Below are 27,677 nucleotides of genomic sequence, written 5' to 3' on the forward strand. Positions count from 1 at the left end.
CGGGCTTTATCATGGAGGGTTTTAATACCAGGTCAAGCAAACCAAGAAGCAAAGATTAGTGTCCCTTTGCAGATCTACAAACTGAGGCAGAAGGACATGTGCAGCTCTTGAAAGTCACAGGACAGCAGGGATAGAGCCAAATGGAATCTTCCATCCATCCATCTCATCTCTCCTCCCTATGTCACCTAAAACCCCCCAGTGAGTAAGGGAGCATTGCAGGAGAATGCAAGTCCCATCCATAGGCTGACTTCAAATGGCCATCGGACTTTGCATGCCTGAAGAAACACTAGGGTTAAGTAAAGAGACACAACCAACACCACACCCAGCTCCCGGGGAGAGCAGCATAAAACAACAAACTTCTCTCCGCCACAAAGAAGACAAAATGGCAGGAACTCCAACTACCTTCAGAAACACAAATGCCGCTTTGCCATTCGCACTGTTACTAGCATCATGCCAAGGGATAGACTCTTTCCCCACCACTCACTGGAATACAGAGAAGAAATAAAAACACTAAATTAATCAGAAACTACTGAAGACTACTTCTTTCAGGGATCATTTGTGAATTATCTGTGTAAAGCACTAAAACAAATTGTTAAACCCTGGGCACTTCTTAGCAGGTGTCATGGAAAGTAAAGGTACAAGAGCTCCACGGCTGCATTTCATTGTTCATATGCTCCTGGGCCCAGGTTACGTCTGTCAGGAAAACCACAACCCCAGCCCTGGATTAAGCTCATCGCTGTCATCCTTCCAAGCACAGACTCCAAGAAAAAGAAATGCCAGAGCCTCTTCAAAGAGGACTCTGAATAAAAATTCACACACACAGCCTACACCTCCAACCCCAGGGTTCCTTGGGGGTGAGGTGAAGGTGTGGGGGGTTGGAAAGAGACTTAGAAAAAGAGATGTGATACTCTCCTGACACAGGGGAGATCCTGAAACAGAGAAGAAAAACCAGCATTTATTGCAAATAGACAAGGAAAGAAATGGAATTTGGAGAGGTGGGAACGGGGTGGGCAGAGAAAGAAAGGCATAGAAGAGAAGGGCAGAGTGTCACCACAAAGATGTAGGCAACAGACTGTTGATCTTCTCCCAAATCCAAGCTGCTCCTTGCATGCCAATAAATCACTCTACTTACAAAACCCGTACAATGGACTGTCCTTTGCTTTCAGTAACACACAGCATTTAACAAAGTGTCACCCAGCTGCAACTTTGGAGACCTGAGCATCTAAATTAAAAATGAATAAAATTGGTTTACAGAAGCTAAAACGGACAGTAATGACTCCCCCCTCCACCCCCCAAAAAGCCTGACTCTGCTGTGAAAAGCTTTAGCATTTTAGAGTTAAGCAAATACTCTGGCATTTCTCCTTCTTTTGACATTCCTAAAGGGGGTGTGGTTGACCCTAAGTCCATTCATTTCCAAGGTTGTATATCTCTCAGCTAAGACTGGCCCCATCTGTTCTGGAATCAGCCAGCTGTTTATCTCAAAGGAACATATTTATTGCAGTGTTCATCCCCGTAACTCTTAAAAGAGGAAAGCCAGCATCATACAAGCCAGAATGTTGCCTGCCTTACTAAATGTGTCAGTTCACTGAAAAACAAAATTCAAACAAAAAGCACACTAGCATGCTCCCTGGTTTCCCTGGTCAGGCTCACTGTTCTTGGATACCTTTCAGTAATGGACAGTAAAGGGTGGCAGCACGTCTAACTTTTCTTTTCCCTAAAGTGTTAAAAAAAAAAAAAAAAAAAAGTACCCAGGTTTCCTAATGGATCCCGTCTACAAACCGTTAAGTGTGAATGGAGACTGAGCCTCAGGAAACGGCAGCTCGTCACAGTACCATTGTCAGTGGCAAGAGCCTATTGCGATGTGATTTAAAACACTCACACAAGCACAAATCTATCAGCTCCACTTTCAAACAATCCTGAATCCCGCAGTCAAAAAAACGAGGGGGAAAAAAAGCCGCTTAACAAAAATGCTGCTTCTAGCAGCCTGAGACAACCTTCTCTATACACGTGAGATATTTCTGACTGGCACGGAATGCACCATTAAAGGACACTGTCACCTCAAGTCCAGCAGAAAAAAAAAAAAGCGAGACAAACGACACAAACATGCAAACATAAAATAAATCCCTACCAAACTTAAGCGACTCAAGACAAGCATGCTCATCTTAAAAAATAGTGTGTGTTAGTTCAAGAGACACAAATGTTCCAAAGAAGCACGACCACCTTAAATCACTGTCTCCATTTCTCGCCACACATCACCCTTTCCCACTCAAACCTCAGCACTGGGGCCGGAGAATGACAGGACTGCAGTCCGCCACCTTTGCCCTCCTTCTGTTTTCCAAGTGCACTTCCCAACATCCTCGCCAGCCCAGCCCCCTCTCCCAGCCTCAAAAGGGTTAAAAGGAGTTGAGGCGAGGAAATTGGCAGGCACCAGTCCTCTGGCGGGGGCAGGTTGCTGGAGTTGTTCTTTGCAGTGACCCAAATTGCACAGAGCTGTTTAGCTCTTAGCAGCGCCAGTGAGAACCTCCCGAATCCATACCCCCATTCCCGGCCCCATCTTCCAAAAGAAAGCCTTGAGCACTAAGCGGGAGGAATAACTTGGGAGAACGATTTGAATAAATCACTTCAACTCACCTGGTTTGGGATTTTTCTCCCCACCCCAGGCATAAACAGAAATGATATGCGAATGAATCACGCACGTAAAGGAAGGTGCTGCGGTGTCCTAAGTCCAAGGACTAGAGTCAGTCCCTGCCCTGGTCCTGCTGCTACTCAGGGCTCAGCTGGAGCGAGCGGCAATAGCGAGCCCAGCAGCAGCAGGGGGGGGGGTTGGGGGGTGGAGAGACCGTAGCACAATGAATGCAGTGGGGTTTTGCAATGACATCATCCCTCTGTCCGAGCGGCCCCAATAGCCATGCTCCAGAGCTGTGCATTCTGGGATCTGTAGTCCTCTAAAGTCCGTGAGGGACGCAGAGGCTACAGCTAGAACTACAATGCCCAGGATGCTCCGGTCGGAGTGCCCAGAGAGAGACCGGACCGGCCGCCATGTTGAAGCTCAGGAGCCGCTGCGGGCCGAGGCTTCGGCGCTCGTGGAGCTGAGAAGTGGCGTGGTGAGATTGGTGAGGCAGAGGATGTAGGGGCTGATAACCTCGAGCACTGGCTGGGACTGGACCGAGACTAGACTGGGGGTGGGCAGGGCCGTGGGACCGGCGATGGCCTCGCGAGTCGGCGTGAGCTTCAACCCGCAGGGGTTGCACAGGGCCTCACGCCTTTCCCTCGGCTTTTTACCGGGGGACCCAAGAAGTCGCTTCACTTCTGGGCGCGAAGGAAACCTTAGATTGTTCCTAGCGGGACAATCTGGGCAGGAGGTGTCTTTGTTGTGTTCTGGGGGCCGGGGACGGCGGGCCTCGCGCCAGGTTGGACAAGAAGCCCGCTTGCACCCGATGAGTGGGGCTAAACCTAGGTTAATTTTTTTGTCGTGTTGCCATTTTTTTCCTCTAACCCTCATGCCCTCTTCCTCAGGTGTCTGACCCCCCTCTTCCCTCCCTCCCTCCCTCCCTCTCTCCCTCTCTCCCTCTCTCCCTCTCTCCCCCTCCCTCCCTCTCTCTCTCCCCTCCTTCCCTCCCTCCCTCTCCCCCCCCTCCTTCCCTCTTCCCTCCCTCTTCCCCCCCCACCCCCGTAATGATTTGCAAAGGGCCTCAAAGAAATCGTTGGTAGATAACTGAGCGCGAAGGGTTGTATCTTTGGTCCCGAAAATAAGAAAGACAAGAAGCTACTAAAAGTAGTTAGCACCTAATCTTACCCACCAGCGAAAGTGAAAGACATTGAAAAGGGACTGCAAGTGAGCAATCTTACTCAGGACTAATGCTGAATGAACTATGCTAAAATACTTAGGATACTCAAAGTTGGTAACCATGCATCACCAACTTACCTTTTCTTCCTTTGTTAGCATATATTAACAAAATTATGCAAAACAATTATTTCGTTGTGACATCTTAATGCAGATAACCTTCGTTAATGCATTAACCAACCACTTCCGTTACCCACTTTGGTACCTAACCAATTAAAGTGCATTCAGTGTCTTCTTTGGCATATTTCAAATGTATGATTACTTCAAGAACTTTTGAGTCCTTTTTTTGTTGTTCAGCATCTCAAATTATCTGTTTTCCTCAGTTGCATAACTAAAGCAGTACTGTGTGTTTGTTTTTCAGATTCTGAAGTTCACTATGGAAAGATGGGAAATTTTACTTCCTACCTAGGGTCTTTGAAGAGTTAAAAATGCTGATAAGCATGACTTGTGTTGTTTATTCTCCTCTTTTGCATTTAAATCTGAAGACTGAGTTTTGTGCAGGAGATGCAGCTCAGTGATGAGGATTCACCTAGCATACTCAAGGCTCTGGTTGGGTCCCCAGCACTGGTTTGTTTGCATCAGTGAAAATACACACTATGCCTCTGTTAGAAGTTCATAAAATTCAACTGATAAATATATCTTCCTTTCAAAAAACTAAGCACATTGGTTTTTAAATTGCTAAAACACAGTAGGAACAGTCAAAGGTGTATGCAGATGACTCGGTTAAAAAAAGTTTTCCAAGATTCATCTTATGTTGTGAGAAGAAGCCAGGAGAGTGGCAAAAGCCATTCTTGCATAAATTCAACCATGTAAAAGCCTCAGAAATATTGCTGTTCTTCTGCCTGGAATGATGGTAAGTACTAGAAAGGAAACAAAGTGTTTGTTTACCATTTCCTTTCTGCCCTTAGATTTAACTGTAGGGTTTAGGCTGATGAATCTTTATTTTATAAGACATTTATATGAGCAATAATCTTAGTTTGAGTTACTGTAGAAGACTGATTTATTGAAAGAAAAATAACAGATTGTTTGGAAATAGTGTGAAAAATGGGACCCATATAATATAATGGATTCTATAATTTGTCATGTGATTGAGTGCTTTGAAGTGTTTTAGCCTTAAATATATAATGGATATTCAACTATAAATGTGTGGTAAAAAATAATTGGTGTATTTTAGAAAGACTGTACAAGTTAAGTCTTTAATAGGAAAAACAATTTCCATGTTCTTTAGAAACATAAGGCAAGAAAAGGAAAACATTTTACCAGGGGAAAAAATGTATTTTCAGACCTTCTCTTTGATTAAGGAAAACGTTTGCCATAGTGTACATTTCCCTAAGTGGACACAGATGGGCACACCATTTGGATTTAGCTACTGTGGGTTTGTTTTTTGTTTGTTTGTTTGTAACAATCTTTTAATTCATTTCAGATAATAAGAAAACTTATTTCTCATATTTTAGACATTCTTTGAATTGACAATAGTTAGGAAACGAAAGTCTCAGGTTAGTACCATAGCTGTGGTATTTGTAACAGTTTGACTTAGATTTTGCTTCTGAATTTACTATCTGGCTTAAGGTAAATGCAGCAAATGTCTCAGGGTCAAATTTAAAGTTTAACTAGGCAGTAGTGGTGCACACCTTAATCCCAGCACAGGAGCGGCGGAGGCAGATGGATCTCTGAGCTCAAGGCCAGCCTGGTCTACAGAGCAAATTCCAGGATTGCCAGGGCTACACAGAGAAACCTTGCCTCTAAACTTAAATAAATAAAAGTTTTCAAATTATTTTACCTAGAAAAGCATCTACCATCTTTTTTCTATCTTACCATCTTATTTCTCAGATTTTAACAGGTTTGGACAATTAAAGGAACACGTAAAACATGTCTTTGCAAGAAGATATGCTGATGAACTGTGTGTTGGTGAACATAACCATTTCAGGAAATTTAGGTATGCAGAGTTGCTCAACTGTAACCAATTATGTAAGTAGGTATGTATTCATGGGCTTTTGAGATGCTGTCTGCAGGAACTTGCTGTAAAGAGTAATCCTCTTGAGTTGTATCTTTTTTTTATAAACAGCTTTATTAAAATGAAATTCACATATGCAGTTCACCTATTTAAAGGGTATAGTCCAATGAGTTTTAGTTTGCTCAGAGTTCCAGCCATCAACACATTTATACAAGAAAACTATACAAAACCATGCACTTGTAAGTATGAGGAAATTGTGGAAAGATTTGGGTCTTTCTCTAAAGAGGTAATATACAAAGCTTATTATTATGAGTAAAGTTGACATACAGTGCTTCAATTACAGTTGCAATACTGCAAGTAAACAGCATGTTCCTTGTATGTAATATGTGGGTTTTACTGGAAACACTATTGTGGAATAGGTAAGTGACAGTTATATGATACAACACTGTCAGAGTTGAGAAGTCATTGAGGGTGATGCACTGTTTACAGTGATTGCTTTTTCTGTATGACTATACTGGGTATTAATTTTAGTCCAGTGAGGCTATTCCATTTTCAGTGTTCATGTTTGTGTGCCTTTCTGAAATTCTGCTCTTTTTTTCCCTATTTCTTGCTGCTTTTGAGGTGGTTACTGAACATTTTTTCCCCCCAGCTGGCATTGTTTTTCCATGAAGGCTTACTAAATTTTGTTATTTTTCATATAAACTGAATTAACAATATAGTAAAAAGTCACCAGATTTCGTGGTTTAAGGAATGAATCGTGGAATAGAGAAAAGTGGGTGCCAAATAAAGATAAGAGGTTTAAATCTGAAAAGAAGAAGTAATGGTAGGGACTGGCAGAATTAAAAGGGTTTCGTTAAAGATACTAGAAGCAACAACCTATTTATTGTTAAAGGTTTATATGTATGGGTGTTTTGCTTTCATGTATATGCTTGCTCCCATAGAGGTCAGAAGAAGGCATCATATTCCTCTTGGAACTAGAGAAATAGATGGTTCTGAGCCACCATGTGAGTGATGGGAACTGAACCTGATCTGCAAAAGTAGCAAGTGCCACTGAACCTTCTCTATCTCACAACTTATTTAATCCCTCTCTTAGAAGATAAAGTCCCATCCTAATTCATTGCACAGTGGTCACTTACTTCCTAAAGGAATGTGAGGACATTGAGCTCCCATTCAGCTGAGAAAACCAGCCAAGAAGACAAAGGAGATGATCTCTGAAATACTTTTGCAATCATTTTCCTCCATAATGCTTAATGGTTTGGTCATGGGGCCTGACGGCACTAACCTGTAATCCTAGGACCCTGGAGGTAGAAACGGGGAAACTGACTTGGAGCCCAGCCTGTACTGCCTAGGGAATTCCAAGCCATCGTGAGTTACATGGTAAATCCCTGTCAAACCACAGAAAACATTTTGTTGAATTCTTTTTATTTTCATAATTGCCATTTTCAGGTCTTGACTGATTATATAACCAAACTTGTGTTTTGTGCATTTTTTGATGCTACTCAAAAAAAAAAAAAGGAGAGAGAGAAAGAAAGAAAGACATAAACAGTGACCATGAACCTTACTATTGAGTAATTTCATTCTAAAGGGTGGTATTTGCTCTTCATGGGTATATCATTAATGCACACCAACCCCAACTGGGATTCTGATAACCACTATTGCAGAAAGTATTAAATGTACAGTGAATGGGGCTGGTCTCTGCCCAGCTACCTTTATGAATGTCTGTCACTGACAGGAGAAATCCATAATGATTGAATTTATTAGTTTATTTATGTGGGTAGTGTGTGATTGTGTGAACAGGAAAGAGGCAAAAGGAGAAAAGCAGCTGACAGGCAGCATAAGCCTCTGCAAATGTCTTAAATTCATTTCTAACAGTTAGGAATTCAACTTTACATTGCCTGAAGTCATTGTCATCCCATTGCTTAGCAGGGTTTTTTTGTTTTTGTTTTTTCCTAGAGATTTAACTGGAAGGATAAATACAAATGAAAAAACAAAAACCACTAAGAGTTACATATAATGAAATACTTAAAAGCATCAGAGGTAGTTATTCATTACAATGTCCTGGCACTATAATTCATCCAGTATGTTTAAATGTAGGTCCATTTAATCTCATGAGATGTATACATTCTGGTATGGGTATAACCTGGGATATTTCTAAGGAAAGAATATGGCTACAGGTTAAATTACTGTGCTGTTAATTAATACATTTTGAACAAAAAAAAAATTGCAAAGCTTGTCTAGGATTTTATATTCAGACTACTTTCTGTTCCTGGCAATTATAAGACTGAATCCACCAATCTAATACTTCAGCCACTGGGAGTGAGGAAACACATTAATAAATGTAACTTGCTTTGAATCTGGACACCAATATTCACAGAGCCAGTTGGCACCCACCATCATCCCTTTCATTTTTCAGAAACAGAATCTCTGTAGCTGTGGGCTGTCCTGGAACTACATAAACAAGGCTAGCCTCAAACTCACAGAGATCCATCTTGGCACCATTTTTTTCTGCCAAGCTAATTGTGGTAACTAATATCTGTGCAGTGGTCTAGGATAAATTTCAAATAACCTAAGTAGAAATAAGTTCTTTTGTTTTGAGACAGGGTCTTTCTACATCATTGGCTGTCCTGGAACTCACTATGTAGACAGTCTGGCCTTAGACTCAGAGATCCTCTTGCATCTACCTCCCTTGTTCTGGGGCTAAAGGCATGCACCACCAAGCCTGGCACAGAAGTAAGCCCTTGGTGACTATCATAGTTGAGGGAAGTAAATTTTTAGAGGATACTTTAGAGCTCTGTTAGAATTGGCTTAAAAAGTATTTGACAGATGGGAAATCTTCTGGTAACACTGGACATATTAAAATGTGTATGCTTTTTGAGGTCAAACTAAAGCTTGGTGGGTAAGTATATACCTATATCAGCAGAAAGTTGGTTTTGTCATTTGGTAGGCGTTAGCAATAGAAAGATGAGTCTCAGTTCCATATGACGTTGGCTTATTCATTCTGGCTTTTACTCATACAAAAATTATATGCCTACTTCATTGAGTTTTCCAAAGAATTAAGGAAATATATGAAAATGCTTAATATTCAAAGGGCAGTATTGTATAGTGCCTAGGACATGAGCTGAGGCAAAAATAACTTTTGCACTAGGAATTACTAAATGCTAAAATTTACTTAATACTTTTTAAGCATTAAGGTAGATTTTCTGTATCTTAAGTTATAAATCCATGTTCCTTTGGTTTTGACTGTAATCAGTATTTCATAATAGACAATTTACACTTAACCAAAAGTTTCCATGGAAGATTGAAATAAGGAGAGCGTCTGAGTAATATAAGCATACCCATTTGGGGAAATGATGTGCAGATAGCTAAAGTTGTACAGGTGGGATGGCCTGCTTAAAGAATGGCTGTATATAGGAACTCCAAAGTCCGGGGGGGGGGGGGATGTTAGTGTCTAGACTCTTCATTTCTGTACTGACTGTATGGCAATCTAGAGGAGTGAGGTTTGAATCAGTCCTTTAAAAATGCATTTAGCGCCGGGCGGTGATGGCACACGCCTTTAATCCCAGCACTCGGGAGGCAGAGCCAGGCGGATCTCTGTGAGTTCGAGGCCAGCCTGGACTACCAAGTGAGTCCCAGGAAAGGCGCAAAGCTACACAGAGAAACCCTGTCTCGAAAAACCAAAAAAAAAAAAAAAAAAAATGTATTTAGCACAATATTAAGTCCAGTAATAGGGAGGCAGAGGCAGTCATATCCCCCTGAGTTCAAGCCTAGCAAACAGGGCTACACGATGAGATCCTGTCTCAAGAAACAAAAAAACACCAATGTAATAATTTGATACCAAAGTCAGACTTCTCAATATAAGTGGTCCTAATTCACTTGAGTTTTTCCCTTTCCCTCCCAGACACTTGTATTGGCACTATGGCTTTGTGTGTGCAAACAAGTATTACCACTAAGCTATATGGATAGCACTCTTTCTACTTTTTGAGTCACTGACTGAATGTTGCAGGCTAGAGTTGAACTTTGAAAATTTTGATTGTAGTCCTAGCTTCTAATTCAGTCTGCTGCAGTCTATAGAGCTCTTCAAAATCAAGACTGTTTAAATGCATAAAGTACAGTGCATTTGAATTAGGAAAAAAGTAATCAAATAACTAAAAATTTAATCTTTACAGATAAATAACATGTTTTATTAGCTCCATGATACCTAGCAATGCCTTAGCCAGTGTCCAGCAGACATTTCAAGCTACCTGAAGCAGTATTATAAGGAAATGTCACTTCAGTTGGTATAGTCATGATTACTGCTAATACTGTAATTTGTTTACATTAAGTTTCTCAATAATAAAAAGTGCAAACAGCCGGGCAGTGGTGGTGCACGCCTTTAATCCCAGCACTAGGGAGGCAGAGCCAGGCAGATCTCAAGGCCAGCCTGGGCTACAGAGTGAGTTCCAGGAAAGGCGCAAAGCTACACAGAGAAACCCTGTCTTGAAAAACCAAAAAAGGAAAAAAGTGCAAATAAGCAAGGTGTACTCGCATGCCTTTAATCCCAGCAGTGGGGAGATAGGGGCAGGCAGATATCTGTTGGAGGCCAGCCTAATCTATAAAATTGAATTCCAGGAAAGCCAGGACTGTTAAGCAGAGAAACCCTCTCAAAAAAAAAAACAAAAACAAAAACAAAATGCAGATAAAAAACCATGCACTGAAATTTACCAAACTGTATATGTGAAGTCTATATATTTAGTAATGTTTTTGTTTATTTGAGAATTCAATACATTTTGACCATATTCTTTCCTCTTCTCCCAGATTCTGATTTTAAATAAATTCACTGAAAGTAGTAACTTATAACAAGTTTTGAGTCACTGTCCAAAAGCCCCTGATTTAAAACCTTTGTTAAGATTTTTAATAGCATACCTTATATTCATTGATTTCATACATGTAAATAATATAACTTAATTCTAGTAACTATTCTCATTACTGTATCCAAGGCCAATTAAGCCAAATATAGTGATACCTTACATTCAGAGGTTAGGGTAGTAAGACAGACACCAGCCTGAGCAATATAAGCCTTATCTCAAAAATAAATAAAAGCACTGAAAATTTGTCTCTGATCCCAAATAATTCAAAATGCTTATAAAATTAACTTAAGAGGCTGAAGAGATGACTCAGTAGTAAAAAGCAACGGATGCTCTTCCATAGAACCCAGATTAAATTCCCTGCACCCACATGGTGACTCACTATGGGGCTCTAAGTCTTGTTAAGGGGATCTGATTCTTTTGGACTCTGGGCACCAGACATAATGCACGGACATACAAGCACATAGTAAAAAAGAAAAAAAATTAAATGCATGAATTTAAGGAATCGTTAATGATGAAACCTTGATATTAACCTCACCCATTCATTTCTTAGATCCAGTACAGGTGTCTGGAAGATGTGGGTGTGGCTGTATCTAGTGGACCTGGTACGTGCATACTACAAGCTTGCCAAAAACACACGGAAAAAGAAGAGCAATATTAGAGAATATTCAATTCAAGGAGCATCATGGAGACAATACATGGCAGTACTCTGCTCAGTAAATAAGCTCGGAGTTGTTTCTAATGTAAGAATATCTTAGCCTCCTAAGGTTACATTCTCAACAGAAAACAAATATTGTCATATATTTAGCTATCATTTTCAGTACTTGATATAGGAATTACCATAGTTTTTAAGTGTAAGCTCAAATCCAGGCCATGCAGGTAACTGAACAGGTAAACCTGAGTTTGAACCCCAGAACCCACTTTACAAGGACCTCATGAAGGTTGTCCTCTGACCTTGTGTCTGCCAACCTGAACTCGCGCACATATACATTATACACTAAAAATTAAAAAGAACAAGTCTGCCTGGCAGTATCTGTTAACAAGGAGAGGAGGTGAGAATACAACTGATTGGTTCAAACTAAAGTCCACGGCATAGGAATGGCTACTCAATCAGGAGGACGCAAAAAGAAAATTGCATTCTTGAGTGTTACCACTCTGCACATAACCCAAAGAGGTGCAGCAACAATTGTCAAACAGACCTGGTGACAAAAGGCATACCATCTGCATGGTTTCATAAACAGCAGGACTTGGGAAGTTGGGGGTTTAGAGCTAACTTATAGATACCAAGTACGTGTCTCAGAAAATAAATCATGGTTGCTGCAATTAAAGGTATGTGCCACCATTCCTAGCTTACAACTGCATACATTTTAACGACTTAAATGTATATAAATATTTATGCTGCAATAATTTTCTCTATTTTGCCTTCACAGTGTAATCATCCTTCAACTCTACTCCAAGAAAAATAGTTTCGAAATTTTTGGAGCTTATGCTTATACCTCACAATTCAACAGTTCTTAATTCCTCCACACACAAATATGTTTTCATATGCTTGTCCTGAAGGAAAAGCAATTTAGGCAGAAACATTCTTTGGACAAAGAAAATAATAAAGGTGAAGAATGATTCCCAAGCCCCTCTGATCCACAGAGATAGCCCTAGACCAGTGTCTAGTTATCGATTGAAGAAGAAACAATTTCATTTAACAATTAAGAATAAGTACCAAGCTAGGCAATGGTCATGCACGCCTTTAATCCCAGCACTTGGGAGGCAGAGGCAAGCAGATCTCAGCTGCCTGGTCTACAGAGCTAGTTCCAGGACAGCCAGGGCTGTTACACAGAGAAATGCTGTCTCACAAACAAAAAAGTGAGTACCTGACAGTAAAGCCTGACCCTGTCAGTACTGATACAACTTACTGTGAGTAGTCCTTAGTAACAGAAACATTTATCTCTATAATGCCCAGTGCTGAGGCCGGTGGGCACATTATAGTGCACACATGGACACTGTTACTCTAAACTCCAGGAACTTGGGCTGGAGAGATGGCGCAAAGATTAAGTGCTGCTCTTCCAGAGGTCTTGAGTTCAATTCCCAACAACCACATGGTGGCTCACTCCAAGAACTTGAACGCTGCATTGTTACTGATCCTAAGCCCATACAAGAAAGGACTTGTGACCGATTATTTCCCTTTCAGAACAGTTGTCTACTTGGGTCATATGGTACAGTAAATACAGTGGATATGTCACAATCTCAAAATAACTAGACTTTGAGACACAGTTTTACAAATTGTAGCCCAGGTTGGCCTCAAACTTGGCAATCCAATCTGTTTGCCCCCTGAATTCTAGTAATTTTTTTTTTTTTAATGAGAGTTTACTTTTAATGTGTATGGAGGCTGGAGGATATGTGTGTATAAGTGCTGATGTTGGAGGCCAAAGATCTCCCTGGAAATTAAGGTACTATGAGTTACCCAACTTGCATGCTGGAACCCAAACTCCTGCCCACTGCTAGAGCAGCGTTCTTTGTTGTTTTTTCGAGACAGGGTTTATCTGTGTAGCTTTGGAGCCTGTCCTGGAACTCACTCTGTAGCCCAGGCTGGCCCCGAACTCAGAGATCCACCTACCTCTGCCTCCCTAGTGCTGGGATTAAAGGCATGCACCACCACCGCCCTGCTGCAGTGTTCATTCTTAACTACTGGGTTAAGGTTAACCATCTCTCCAGCTTCTAGAGAGCTAGTTTTTTTTACTTTAGTTCATTCATTGAGTCCATATGACCCTACTTTTTTTTTCCCCCCTGAGCCTGCTCCCACCCAGTCCTTTGAGACAGGACTCAAAGTTTCCCAGATTACCCTATAATTTAGAATCCTCTTGTTTCAGCCTTGTAGGAACTGGGATTACAGGCTACCATACCCTCTTCTAAAAATAATTAGGAGCCAGGTGTGGTGGTGCCTTTAATTCCAGCATCTGGGAGGCAGAAATGGGTGGATCTCTGAATTCAAGGCCAGGTTGGTCTACATAGAGAATCCCAAGACAGCCAGAGCTATGTAGACTTTTTTTTTTTTTTTAAAGATAATCTAGGAACAAATGTGTACTTTTATCACTTGACCAGGAAATTGTAGCCTACTAATCTGAAACTAATAGGTAGAAAAATTACCTTCAAAATGTATAATACCAGCCAAGCGGTGGTGGCACACACCTTTAATCCAGAGCCAGGCGGATCTCTGGTCTACAGAGCAAGATCCAGGACAGGCACCAAAACTACACAGAGAAACCCTGTCTCGAAAAGAAAAAGTATAATACCCTCTCTAAATTAATTACAATAGCAGAACGGTTCAAGTTTCTAGCCCCTCTTTTCTTTCACTGCAGCATGACTTGTTCACACACTAGCAAGCTGCATTTAGCAGCTAGATAGTGTTGGTATTTGAATATGCCCTTTTCTTCTGTTTGGCATGAACACAGCTGTGGTGTAATTGTTTAATTCATATGTTGTTAAATTACAAAACTGATACGTTGCTTAGTTTTGTAATATTTGGCTTGTCAAATTTTATAATTTTTGTAAGATTGTGTACTAGAGGTTTTTGATTTCCTAATGAAATCCTTTGGTCTGGATTGGAAACTCAGTCCCTGATTCCCAATATAACAGAACTAGCTTGCAACAAGGACAAGTAGGACAGCCTGTGTATTTAGGGGTAGGATGTGTGAGGGATTGGAGAGACAGCAGATCAGTTAAGAGCACGTGCTGTTGCAAAAGTCCCAGTGCCTATATCCAATGCCACATAACTGCCTGTAACTACAGTTCCAGGGGATCTGATGCCCTCTTGCCTCCATGAGCATCTGCATACATGTGGTGCACATACACTCAGGCACAAATAAAATTTTAAGTGGGGAGGGCGGGCGGGCTGGAGAGATGGCTCAGAGGTAAAGAGCACTGCTTGCTCTTCCAAAGGTCCTGAGTTCAAGTCCCAGCAACCACATGGTGACTCATGACCATCTGTATGAGATCTGCCACCCTCTTCTTGCCTGCAGAGAATCTCTCCAGACAGAACACTGTATACATAATTTAAAAAAGAAAAAAAAGGATTGTCAAAGCATTGTAAAAAAAAAAATTTAAATAGGCATTGTTAAAGTTTATGTCATTATTGAATGCCATGACCCTAAAAAACAATACAGTAAGAAGTATATCTTCGGCCAGGAGGTGGTGGCGCACGCCTTTAATCCCAGCACTCGGAGGCAGAGCCAGGCGGATCTCTGTGAGTTCAGGGCCAGCCTGGACTACAGAGAGATCTAGGACAGGCTCCAAAGCTATACAGAGTAACCCTGTCTCGAAAAACCAAAATATATATCTTCTAAAGATATGTCTGCAAAATATCTCTAGAATGGGTGAATGAAAAGGAGTTCTGCCCTGAACTGAGTTTAATTGGTTTTTAGATTTCTAAAACTGAGTGCCTTGTGATCCTTGTGGCAACAAAGGTCATAAGAGATTCTCTGGAACTGGAGTTCTGGGTGGTTGTAAGCCCCCAGGTGAGTGCTGGGAACTAAATGCTGGTCCTCTGCAATAGTAACGTGTTCTCTTAACTTCCTAGCTCCGAATTAATTTTAAAAAAAATTTTGGGGGGGTGGGGGGTTTTGAGACAGGGTTTCACTGTGTAGCTTTGGAGCCTTTTCTGGAACTCACTCTGTATAGCCCAGGCTGGCCTTGAACTCACAGAGATCCACCTTCTGCCTCCTGGGTGCTGGGATTAAAGGCGTGCACCACCACCACCCGCCTAATTTTTAAGAATTTTAATGAGGTCTGGAGGAATAGTGTAATGATACTGTTTGTATGTCCAAGGCTCTGGGTTTGAACTTCAAATGGCTACATCCATTGACTGGTCTTTTACTCACAGAGATCTGCCTGCTTCTGCTTCCTGAGTGCTGGAATTAAAGCATGTGCCACCATGCCCAGTCCCAATCTGTGTTCCTATTATCTAATAAGGTTTTCTGTCAAAGCCCCCAGCAATAGAAAGGATATTGAAGGATCTGCCTTTACACATTCTAGCATTAAAGCTCAACTAATTGTGTAAGTAGGCAGTTCTGTGATCAAATTCTACATAATCTTTCCCTCTTGTCCACTTACATTTATGAACGAAACTGTATTGAGGAGTTGAGGCTGTAGCTCAGACGGTAGTGTTTGCCTAGTATGCACAAAGCCCTGTATTTGGTCCCATCACTGCAATAAACAGGCATACCTGTAATTCCAACACTCAGGAGGCAAAGGCAGGAGGATCAGAAGTTCAAGTTCCTCGCTTATTTAGTGAACTCAGAGGCTAGCCTGAGATTCTGCTTTTTTTTTTTTTTTTAAGCTTTGCAATAAAATGTATCACTAAGTTGTAAATTTCCTTTAAAATTGGGGACTAAACTATTTCACATTCCCTTCTGGGCTCAAAATACGTTTTTTGTTTCTTCAGGAAATATTCATTGGATATCCACTAGGTGTCAGATAATACAAAGGTAGAGATTCTGGAGACACCAATATAAACAGATATCCCATGAGAACCAAACAGCCTTCCAAAGAGATAAAAATAGATCTGCAGGCCAAAAGAAAGTTGTATAAGTACTATACTGTCGATGGAAGAACTATTAATTTTATACTGTGTGATCATCAATATCAAACCAAATGCATGCTGGCCTAGGTTGTGTAAAAAGCCTTAAGGACTAAAGAAGTCAGGTGACGTGACAGCACTACCAGTAGGAAGTTGAGAATAATAAAGTCAAGATAAGCTTCCATGCAGGATGCTAGGAGTATAACCTACAATCTTCTAAGCCAATCACTTTTTCCTTATTTGGTTCTGTTTTTGTTGCTTGCTTGGGAGCCTGAGGCTCTGACCTCTCTACTGTTAAATTTAGTCTTAATTCCCATCTGTCTTTCCTAGCTCTTGCTACTAATTTGTCCATTCCCTTATTAATGCAAACTTTAGCCTTCAATAGATTTTCTGCTACCAGGGAAGTAAAAAGGAAAATTTTCAAAGCTATTTCCCATCACTGAGGAAATCTCTACCACTGCAAAGGTACACAGAGTAGTGCTGCACTGTGGCTGTCCTTGAACAAAATGAGGAGCACTGATGGACTATGGAGCTCCTTTTTCTGTTTGTTTGTTTGTTTGTTTGTTTTTTAATCTTAATTTTTAAATTGACATTAGGTTTTACCCTCTTGCTATATGGTTCTGTAAATTTCCACAAGTACCAGTCATGAAAACACCACTATACTCAAGTTCCGGAGCAGCTTCACCCCCATAGAAGTTTCATGTGTCACCCCATAATTTTTATAGTTAAAGTCATTTTTTCAAAAAGCCATGTTTGAATGTTCCATGTATGTTTATCCATTTTTTTTTTTTTTTTTTTTTTTTGGTTTTTCGAGACAGGGTTTCTCCGTGTAGCTTTGTGCCTTTCCTGGGACTCACTTGGTACCCCAGGCTGGCCTCGAACTCACGGAGATCCGCCTGGCTCTGCCTCCCGAGTGCTGGGATTAAAGGCGTGCGCCACCACCGCCCGGCTATTTTTATTTTTGTTGTTTTTTGTTTGTTTTTTTTTTTTTGGTTTGTTGTTTTGTTTTGTTTTTGTTTTTGAGACAACGTTTCTCTGTGTAGCTTTGAAGCCTTTTCTGGAACTCCCTCTGTAATCCAGTCTGGCCTGGAACTCATAGAACCGCCTGCCTCTGCCTCTCAAGTGCTGGGATTAAAGGTGTGTGCCATCACTGCCCGGCTCTATTTTTATTTTTTTAATGTAGCATTTCATTACACCAGTTTCCCATCAACTATCAGACATTAGATCAATGATCAATTTGACAGTTCCCACTGGTTGGCAGGCATCTCTTCCACTTCACCATTTTTGGTTTTTTGTTGTGTTTTGTTTTTTGTTTTTTGTCAGACTTAGTTCATTTTTGGCCTGAAGCATCACCTCTTCGGCTTGACCACCTTGAAGCATCTCTTACAATTTTTTAACATCTGATTCTACTTTGACTGTACCCAACTTATCATTGCTACTTTGTGTGTTTTCCGTAAGCTGCATATTTAGGGAACTGCTTAAGAACATTAAGAATCTTTGTGTGCAGTATTGTTAGCTTCTTGTGTGGAATATCCTACACAGCCAATCCCACTAGGACAGCAGTCTTCAACAAACTCAACATGACAGTGTCTAGAAAACACAGTACCTCAGCCCACTGGGCTGTGGTTTTTGTTTTGTTTTTTATTTATATATTTATTTTGAGATAGGGTCTCCCTATATAGTTGGAGATGCCCTGGAGCTCACTATGAGACCAGGCTGGACTCAAACTCACAGAGATTGGCATGCCTCTGCCACTTGAGTGTTAGGATTAAAGGTGTGTGCCACTACGCCTGACATTATTTCTTATTTTAAAAATACATCTTTTGGAGTTAAGACAATGGCTTCTCTGGGCATACAGATAAGGAAAGGGCACACCACTTTATTGCTACTCATCAGCAACTTTATAATTTAAGCTTTAGGGAAATAAAGGATTCAAGAGAGGCAAAGGATGTATGTGTTGGGTCAGAATCTGTTAGATACAGAATGGAGTCAAGGGATTTGGGAAGATAATAGGGCCTGGCCATTGGATAGTGTGCATGGAAATAACTACACGTGTTTATGTATTGTGTTTTGAGTAATATTAGATCCCCAGATTCTCAGAGGAGGAATGAGAAAGATGAGTCCTGAAGAAGAGTAGCCTCTACATCTGTACAGACCCATATTCTAGTGTTGACTCTGCCAGTAACTTCTTTATTGTGTTTGTTTGATTTTGTCTTGAGACCATAATCCTCCTGTCTCAATTTTTAAATGTCTTTAATAGCTTCAGTCTGGCCAGTCGGTAGTGGTGCACAACTTCAATCCCAGCACTTGCGAGGCAGGGTCTCTGTGAATTCAAGGCTAGCCTAGTCTACAGAGTGAGTTCCAGGACAGCCAGGGCTACACAGAGGAGCCCTGTCTTGACAAACAAAGGGGGTGGAGGGGTGCGGAAAGGTTTGGTTTGTTTCTGATACAAGGTCTTAATGATGTTGATTTCAAGCTCAGAATCCTGCCTCTGTTCCTGAATGTGCTGTTATAGGCATGTGCCACCAAGCCTGGCTTGTCTTCTAAATTTAACTAAAGAGACATCTGTAGGTAAGATCAAAGAAAATCTATCATAATCTTCTCTTCAAATTACATGTGGTTAGATCTTAACAACTGGTCTAAGTTGAATTTAAGTAGGTGCAGTTCTCTGACCACAGTCTCGTTTCCAGAATCTATGAGTTCAGTGCTCCTCCTAGAATCTGGGAGTTCTGTGGAACCTGTAGCTTGCCAGCGTTCCACCTGTCTTCACCTCGTATATGAAGGCGCTGTTTTTCTGATTTGATTTTTTTTAATTTTTATTTTTTAGTCTTTATTCATTTAGTACTTTTTAGGTACTGGAATGTTGGACTTTTAACCTACATTATTTAAGGATTTTTACAGTTTGCCATAGTTTATGGGTGTACAACATGGAGATTGCACCATACCTCTGCCATCCTGGATAACGTAGTCTGACAGTAAAGACTCATTTCAATGATTATTACAAGAAGCCCTTAAAGAAGGGAAGAAGTGAAAGGATGCATGTGAGATTAAATTGATATGTGAAAATAATTAACATTTGAGGTCTACCATGTGCTAAGTACTTTATACATGGAGTACTTGTATGTTATTATTGTTTGAGACATGCTCTCTCTATGTAACCCTGGCTGGCCTGGACTTGCTATGTAGACCAGACTGGCCTTGAGTTTAAGGGATCAGCCTGCCTTTGCCTCAGTGAGTAATGGGATTAAAGGTCATTATGCCCTAGGGTACGTGGTACATTCTTTCTGGCATTGAGATAAACAGGTTTCACAAATGCAGCCTACATTATATTGAAAACAACAAAACTTCCAAAACAAACTTATACTATAAATCACTTGAATTTCTTTTCACTTTGTATCTTTAGACAAAACCTCACTCAGTTGGCCACAGGTCACAAGTCTCCTGAGACAGACCTTGAACTTGTAGCCCTACTGCTTCAGACTCTTGAGAGGCTAAAACTACTAGCCTATGTCACTAGGCCTAGCTAAGTCATTAGAACTGTTCAGAATATTTGTTTCTGCTGACCTCCCCTTTAAGAACAAAGACAATGTGGTGCCTTTGCGTAGTGTTGAAAGAGTCAGGATTTTTCTAGCGTTCTAAGATAGTACTTTTTAAAGGAGTTTAAGAATATAATAGGCTTCACTACACCGTGTGTGTGTGTGTGTGTGTGTGTGTGTGTGTGTGTGTGTGTGCGTGCACGCGCGCGCGCACGTTTCTATTTTATTTCTCTCCCTTACTGCCCACCTCCATTCTCCCTGTTCCCCCTCAGGCTGGTTTCCTTTCTCCTAAAATAGTTCTGCCTTCTGTCTGCTTTCATATCACGTGCATTCTATATCATGTCATGATATTCCATTACCCCCCCCCCCACTTAAGATCTGTGCCCTTGACGCCATGATCTCTTAAGCATTTCCTTTTTTGTTTGAGACAGGATCTCATGTAGTTCAGGCTGGCCTCAAGCTCACTATGTAGCTGAGGTAGTTCTTGAACTCCTGATCCTTCTGGCCTTGCCTCACAAATATTGAGATTACAAGTGCCATGATGCCAAGCTAAATTTCTTTTTCTCAAGATTTTAAAATGTTGCATATCTAAGTGTTTAGCCTCTGTGTGTGTGTGTATATATGTATGTATGTATGTATGTATGTATGTATGTATGTATGTATGTATATTACATGCATGTCTGGTGTCCATGGAGGTCAGAAGAGGACATCAGAGCCTCTGGAATGAAATTACAGATGGTTATTAGCCTCTATGTTGGTGTTTCGAAACAGAACCAGGGTCCTCTGTAAGAGGAGCAACTGTTTTCAACTTCTGGGCCACCTTCCTAACTCCTCAGGCTGTAGTTCTTAATGATTTGAGTGCATGAAGCTCTTAAGGATTTTATGAACGTTTTGGATCTGTTCAAGATGTTACCCCTGCCCCCCATACATACATATAGAGGGAATTTGCCAAGTCCCCAACCTTCTTGCTCTTAATGACACTACATCTATGTATAAATGCTTGTAGCTCTTCTGGGATGTAGTGAGGATGCATGACTCAGGTTAAAACTCAGTCCTGGAAATGTATGAGTATCACATAGCCTGGAGGGAGCTCTATTCATCTGCATGATACTAAATGTTGCCACACCCTAGTGGTACTCTGTGGACTTCAGAAAAAATATACTAGGCATCCTAATGGTTCATAAATAGGCATGCTGTGTTTTTCTCCTGTGAGTAGAAATTGCATCCATTTTGTGTTTCGACTCATGAATGTGTGCTGTAACCAAATGGTTAATATTGCCTTTTTTTTACCCTTTGAAGTACACAGTATGCAGTTTTACAGATAAAGGAATGAGGATTGCCCACATAGACAGCATATTTTGGACTTCGTAATAAGTGATTACTCTTGTTTGCTACCCCTCTCCCCTCTGAAATTCACTTGGAATCCTTTAGGTCAGCCCCTTTGAAATTTATTTGGATAAACAATGATGACAAAAAACAATTGTCTTGCCTCATAGTGACATGTGACATAGTGACATAAAAATGACATGTAAAACAAGTAGTCTACTTTGAATATGGCATAACCCATAAAGTTGTGAGGGTCAATCTGTGCATGTTTTCTCATACCTGATTGGTGCTCCTCTTGTCAAGGAATCTTCAAGGAATAACTACTGTAATTTAACCAGAGCAGCTATCTGCTTACTGAAGCTCCAGAAGCATTTGCTCATTTCTCCATGAGCGCAAGCCTGCTAGGCAAGTAGGTTTATGATGGAAGGGATGCAGGTTATTTACTATTCTCAAAGTATGGAACAGGGAGTCTGCCCGTCAAATGGATTCATGTTCTGAGCACTTGATATGTGCCAAGGCCTTTTAATTTTCATGTCAACTTTTGGGGAAGAACGGCTCTCTCATTCACACTCTCTAGTCTACAAAGTACAGCTAACGTCTGAATGCTTACTGTGGAGAGTCACTGTCCCATGGGCCTTTCATGCATTTCTCATTCGTTTCTCTCATCTGATCTTTCTAAACAGCTCAATAGAGTCTTAATATTGTCACCCCCAACTTGTTAATAAGAAAACTAAAATGGCCGGGCGGTGGTGGCGCACACCTTTAATCCCAGCACTCGGGAGGCAGAGCCAGGCGGATCTCTGTGAGTTCGAGGCCAGCCTGGGCTACCAAGTGAGTTCCAGGAAAAGGCGCAAAGCTACACAGAGAAACCCTGTCTCGGAAAACCAAAAAAAACAAAAAAACAAAAAACTAAAATGTAAAGCTATTAGACAGTTTACAAAACAGGATTGCAAAGCTGGGACTTTGAGCCCTGGATGATTTGACTCCAGAATCTATGATCCACTTCAGTATCCTCAAAACCTACAGCATTGCCATCAATCATCATTGGTAAAGTAAGTGTGCCTGTCAATTCTGGTAGTCAGTTAGGGAAGCATTCAGGGGAATCACTGTGCTCTGGGAGACATGGCGCCTTCCTCTCAGGAGGATTCTTGTGGTAAGATCAGGTTGGAAGGATATGGCAGGCTAAGGAAGGTGGAGGTGGTGTAGTCAGACCTGTTTAGGAACTGATTACATCTGAGCCTCTGGCCTTTTTGCCTGCCAGCTGACTCAGAGCTGGCAGATGGGCCAGCGCCTGGGCAGGTTGATTTCATGGCTGTATACTTCAAAGGCTCTGATTCCTGGCACTGCTGTACACATTGCTTTCCAGAGAGCACAGTCTTGTGGGGGAGGTAACGCTAGAGTCTCTTGGTTTAAAAGCCCTAGGCAATGTTTGCTCTAAATTCAAATGTGATGGCTTGTTTGAGGGTGGTCAATGAAAACCACAGGGCTGAAAGTTGGCCACTTAAACCTTTAATGCTGGGCAGGCAACAAGTTTGTGAGTCCCAGAGTCAAAAAGTCCTGTGTTCCAAGTGTCTTCAGCATCAACTGTAGATCAATTACTAAGACTTGGTTTTCTTATGACATTTAATTTTTTGTTTATTTATCGGGGCAGGATCTTGCTATATACCATGAATGTACTGTGTAGAACAAGCTGGGCTTAAACTTGGAATAACCCTCCTGTGTTTGTGCTAAGATTATAGGTATGTACCACCTTGCCTGGATGAAGTAGAATTTTTGTTAGTCCTTCACATGGTTGTGAGTATTAAAGAAAAATGAGTGGAAAGTGCTTACTACAGCATCTGACATAGTAAACAGTCTTTAGTCAATGAAAAGTCATACTTGGCAAGAGAAAAAGCTTTAAAAAGTAAATTATCATTCTACTCAACAAACATCCAAAGAGGGATTTAGTGTTTTAGGTGGGAGAATGAAAAAAAATAACCTCTACTGAGCACCTAAAAATGAACTACATATTTTTTCAAAGTCTGTTATCTCATTTAGAATTTGCAACAACCCTAGGAAGTATTTTTTTTCACTTTTCAGGTGACATGGTAGCCTAGGAGAGGTTTAGTGACACAGCTAACGTAAAGCCTATGAATTAAGTAGGCTTCATCTCCACCAGAGCATTTACTTAGCAGGCACACAGACGCAGCCAAGTAGCTGCCCTCGAGTCACTGTTACACTGTGCTCTGAGGAGCATAGAACAGAAACAGTGAACCCTAGAGGTAGAGTGATGCGGATCTCAGCACAGGAATCAGTGTTCACAGTAGGACTTTAGGTGGACCACTATGTGCTTAAAAAAATTAATTACATTTGGGTTTTTGGTGGTAGTGGTGGTTTGATTTTCATTTTGTTTTGTTTTTTAGTTGGGGGAGTGTTCCACTGCACATATGTGGAAGTCAGAAGACTTACAGGAATTAATTCTGTTCTTCCACTATGTGGGGCCCAGTAGTCAAACTCAGGTTGTGAAGCTTGGGTAAAGTACCTTTACCTGCAGACCCATCTCATTGGTCGGCCCATGGAGGATTTTGCTGGGAGAAGAAGTCAGGGAGTTCTTCCCAGTTTTCCCTGTCACAGTAAAAGGAAAAGATCAGAGGGAGGCCTTTCTAGAATTTCTCACAGCAACATTTTAAATCCAGCATTATGATAATTGCAGAAAATTTTATAATTCCAGACCAAGAAACTGTCTCCAAGGAGATCAGTTTATGGTGGGAGTAATATATACATCATGAGACTGCATCAGAATCACCTGTACTTCCTTGGGCTTAAGAACTCAACATGATATTGGTAAAGTGACCGACTCTTATTGCATGGTTACTAGGTACTGAGTCCTACTGTGTTCACAGACTAGAATGCTCAGGTAAAAGGTAGAAAGTCTTTATCTAAGTCAATAATCTCAAATTAATTTTAACATACACCCACAATATGTGTAAGATACATTCCAAGTTATAGAAACTACTGTAGGTAATATGTTATGAAATGCCAGCAAAATTTAAATGGATAGAATAAAACTGAAATTATTTTATTTCAGGGAAAAATACATACTTACACTGGGCAAAGGAGATAGCTTAGTTGGTAAAGTGATTGCTATGCAAGCATGAGGACCTGAGTTTCAATTAGCAGAAACCATGTTAAAAGTCAGACACATTTGCCGGGCGGTGGTGGCGCACGCCTTTAATCCCAGCACTCGGGAGGCAGAGCCAGGCGGATCTCTGTGAGTTCGAGGCCAGCCTGGGCTACCAAGTGAGTCCCAGGTAAGGCGCAAAGCTACACAGAGGAACCCTGTCTCGAAAAACCAAAAAAGAAAAAAAAAAAAGTCAGACACATTTGCAGAGGAAGTCCTGAGTAAATGTATTGTTAACATAGGCACCACCATGTCAAGGATCCCATAGCCTCAGGCTCAGAGAGAAATGACAAAGCTTTCCTCTGCTCAATGTGTGGTGTTGATAGTGTGTGCAGAAAATGTCTGCTGTGGCTTTCTTGTCCCCACCCCCACTCTTGGAGATTTACAGCCTGAAGACCACTTTCCCACAGAGACTGCTCCTACCAAAATTAGCTACACCTGTCCCCTTGATCCAGCTGGATACCACAAACCTGCCTCCTTGTTCATCAGCATACAACAACCCTTCCTCTCTGCTCAACTCTATACAATAAAGCTTCTCCATCTGAGAGCCCAGTCAGCCTGATCCCAACTTTCTGTCCATGTGTCCACCTGTCTGTCTCTTCATTTCCTCACCCACCGCCCATCAGGGTCAATCCCTGGGAGCTGTGCATAGATGTGGCACACAGTGCTGGGGAGACAGAGATAACTAGTCATCTTTGTCTATTTGATGAGCCCCAGGCCACTGAAAGTTGCCCCTGCAAAAAGGTAAATGGCATTCACACCTGCACCCAAATGCACCCTACAAGAGGATACTCACTGTGAGTTCAAGGCCAGCCTGGGATACATCATACCAGATCAGCCAAGACTACATAACAAACTGTCTCAAAACTTACAAATGGGGCAGGGGGGAATATGCCAGATGGTGGCGGCGCACGCCTTTAGTCCCAGCATATGGGAGGCAGAGGCAAATAGATCTCTGTGAGTTCAAGGCCAACCTGGTCTAGAGAGCAAGTTCCAGGACAGCCAGGGCTACACAGAGAAACCCTGTCAAAAAAAAAAAAAAAAAAAAAAAGACAAATAGAGATGGAGAGATGCTTCAGTGCTAAGAGTGCTTGTTACTCTTCTGAAGGAACCACTTTGGGTTCCTAGCTCCCACGTTGGGCAGGTTACAACTGTAACTCTAGTTCCAGGAAATCTGATACCTTGTTCTGACCTCTGTGGACAACCACACACAGAGACACATGCACATTAAAAAAAAAAAAAAAAGAATTCTCAGTTCTGCTATATTTTGTTCTACATACCATCTTCAATTTATACAGTTTTTTGAGGGAAGCAATCATTTAAAAATTATTGTTAATTTTATGAGATTTAATTTGGTAAGAGCTAGTTTTTTTAATGTCTAAATCTCTTACTAGATTGAGATATATCACTAAATGCTAAAGATGAAAAAACTCAATTTATAATTTTTAACGTGTGTGTGTGTGTGTGTGTACGTAGGTAGGTCAGAGGACAACTTTCATGAGTTGGTTCTTTCCACCAGGTGGGTTGCTAGGCTCACACTCAAATCACTGAGCTTCTAAACAAGGACCATTATCAGATGAGCCATCTCACTGGTCCAAAACGTCCATTCATATTGCACATCAAATGTAAAGAGTGAATGAGAATTCCAGTTGAGATGGTCAAGCAGGTTTGTAATCCCAACTATTTTCCTGTTTGCGAAGCTCTCCGCTACCTGATATAACAAACAACTCCCCCACCTGACTTCACACAAGAGGTAACACCTGTGAGCTACTCATGCCTGTAGTCCCAACATTTGGAAGTTGGGGACAGAACATTTGAGTCTGAGTCCAGGTGGGTCAGACAGTAACTGTCTGAAAAAAAAGATCACACCACAGTCCAGACTGGGCTGGAGGTTAACAAAGGAGGGGACACACACCCAAGGACTCTACGGAGTCCCATGACAGAAGGAAGTGTGAGCAGGGAGAACAGTTAATGGTTCATGCATGGGCCACTTCTGCTTCCACACTAATGAACAGAATCAGCAAGGCGGCTGGCCTACCTACAGGAGAAGCCAGGTAAGCAGCCCTTCTGTGTGCTTAGGAGGAACAGGAAATGTTTTGACTAACTACTCAGCCTCTACCCACTAGTATTATAACCACAGAAGATTTGGTTGGCTGCCACCCAGTCTCATCAACGAGGAGAGGTGGAGTGCAGAGAAAGGACTTTATTAGCAACAAGGCTGCATGGTGGAGAGGGCAGCCTCTCTCCTTCCATCAACCATCCTTGCCTCCCGGGAAAATCTTTTATGACTTTCCAAGGGAAGATATGTGTGTTCCAGACAGGTGGGCGCCTTAGTTCGCCAAGGTTTTAAGAAGGAGCTGCTTCTGGGCTGTGGGCTGTGTACTTCTTATCTAATTCACAGAAGGTGTTTTAGGTGCTCTCCACTGGATCTAAAGAAAGCATAAATAAATGATCAAAGTTTCTGTGCTCATTAAAGTGACTTGTATTTGGCTTTTGTTGTGGTCAGGATTTCTAGCAAGTGCCCTTCCAGGTGTGACCTTCTGTAACTTGAGACTAGGGCATGCTCAGGAAGGTTTGTGTACTCCTAGCCAACTTTAATGTACAGTTAATCTATAAAAGATAGACTTCAGTGAGCAGCTACTCCTTATGAGATAGAGTAGGCAGGAGATAGGAGCAACACCTGAGAACTAGGTGAAGGGGGTGATGTGCACCTACAGCATGTTGACGATTAAATGGACGCTTTAAAGAGTTTAGCTCAAAATCTTTGCACTTGGAACAAGGGTTCGATTTTATCATGCTACACTCCTCAGTGAGCTAGTTATAACACCAACTATTTTCACCTTCTGTGGTTATAATACTAGTGGGTAGAGGCTGAGTAGTTAGTCAAAACATTTCCTGTTCCTCCTAAGCACACAGAAGGGCTGCTTACCTGGCTTCTCCTGTAGGTAGGCCAGCCGCCTTGCTGATTCTGTTCATTAGTGTGGAAGCAGAAGTGGCCCATGCATGAACCATTAACTGTTCTCCCTGCTCACACTTCCTTCTGTCATGGGACTCCGTAGAGTCCTTGGGTGTGTGTCCCCTCTTTTGCTAACCTCCAGCCCAGTCTGGACTGTGGTGTGATCTTTTTTTTCAGACAGTTACTGTCTGACCCACCTGGACTCAGACTCAAATGTTCTGTCCCCAACTTCCAAATGTTGGGACTACAGGCATGAGTAGCTCACAGGTGTTACCTCTTGTGTGAAGTCAGGTGGGGGAGTTGCTTGTTATATCAGGTAGCGGAGAGCTTCCCAAACAGAAAAATAGCATTTGGCGACAGGTTCTTTCTATCCAGATTTCCATTTGATCCTTAGCATAGCCTCACTGAGAAAGAGATTGAATCATCACCATCTCATACTTGAGGAAGCTAGGTTCTTTAAGGCTAATGGCAGATAAATACCTAGTCAT

The 27,677-nt window shown here is 41.5% G+C and overlaps 1 protein-coding gene across 1 annotated transcript in view; it reads right to left on the bottom strand.

The window, feature by feature from the left end:
• Rab30 (RAB30, member RAS oncogene family) overlaps nt 1-2,774 on the bottom strand; it is a 100,555-nt gene extending 97,781 nt beyond the window's left edge. The window contains exon 1 of the mRNA XM_059253193.1: nt 2,632-2,774. The gene's annotated coding sequence lies outside the window, so the exon portion shown is untranslated. The remainder of the gene's footprint in view (nt 1-2,631) is intronic.
• Nucleotides 2,775-27,677: the final 24,903 nt, after the last annotated feature.

This window comes from Peromyscus eremicus, chromosome 1 (assembly GCF_949786415.1).
Source record: "Peromyscus eremicus chromosome 1, PerEre_H2_v1, whole genome shotgun sequence".
Lineage (NCBI taxonomy): Eukaryota > Metazoa > Chordata > Mammalia > Rodentia > Cricetidae > Peromyscus > Peromyscus eremicus.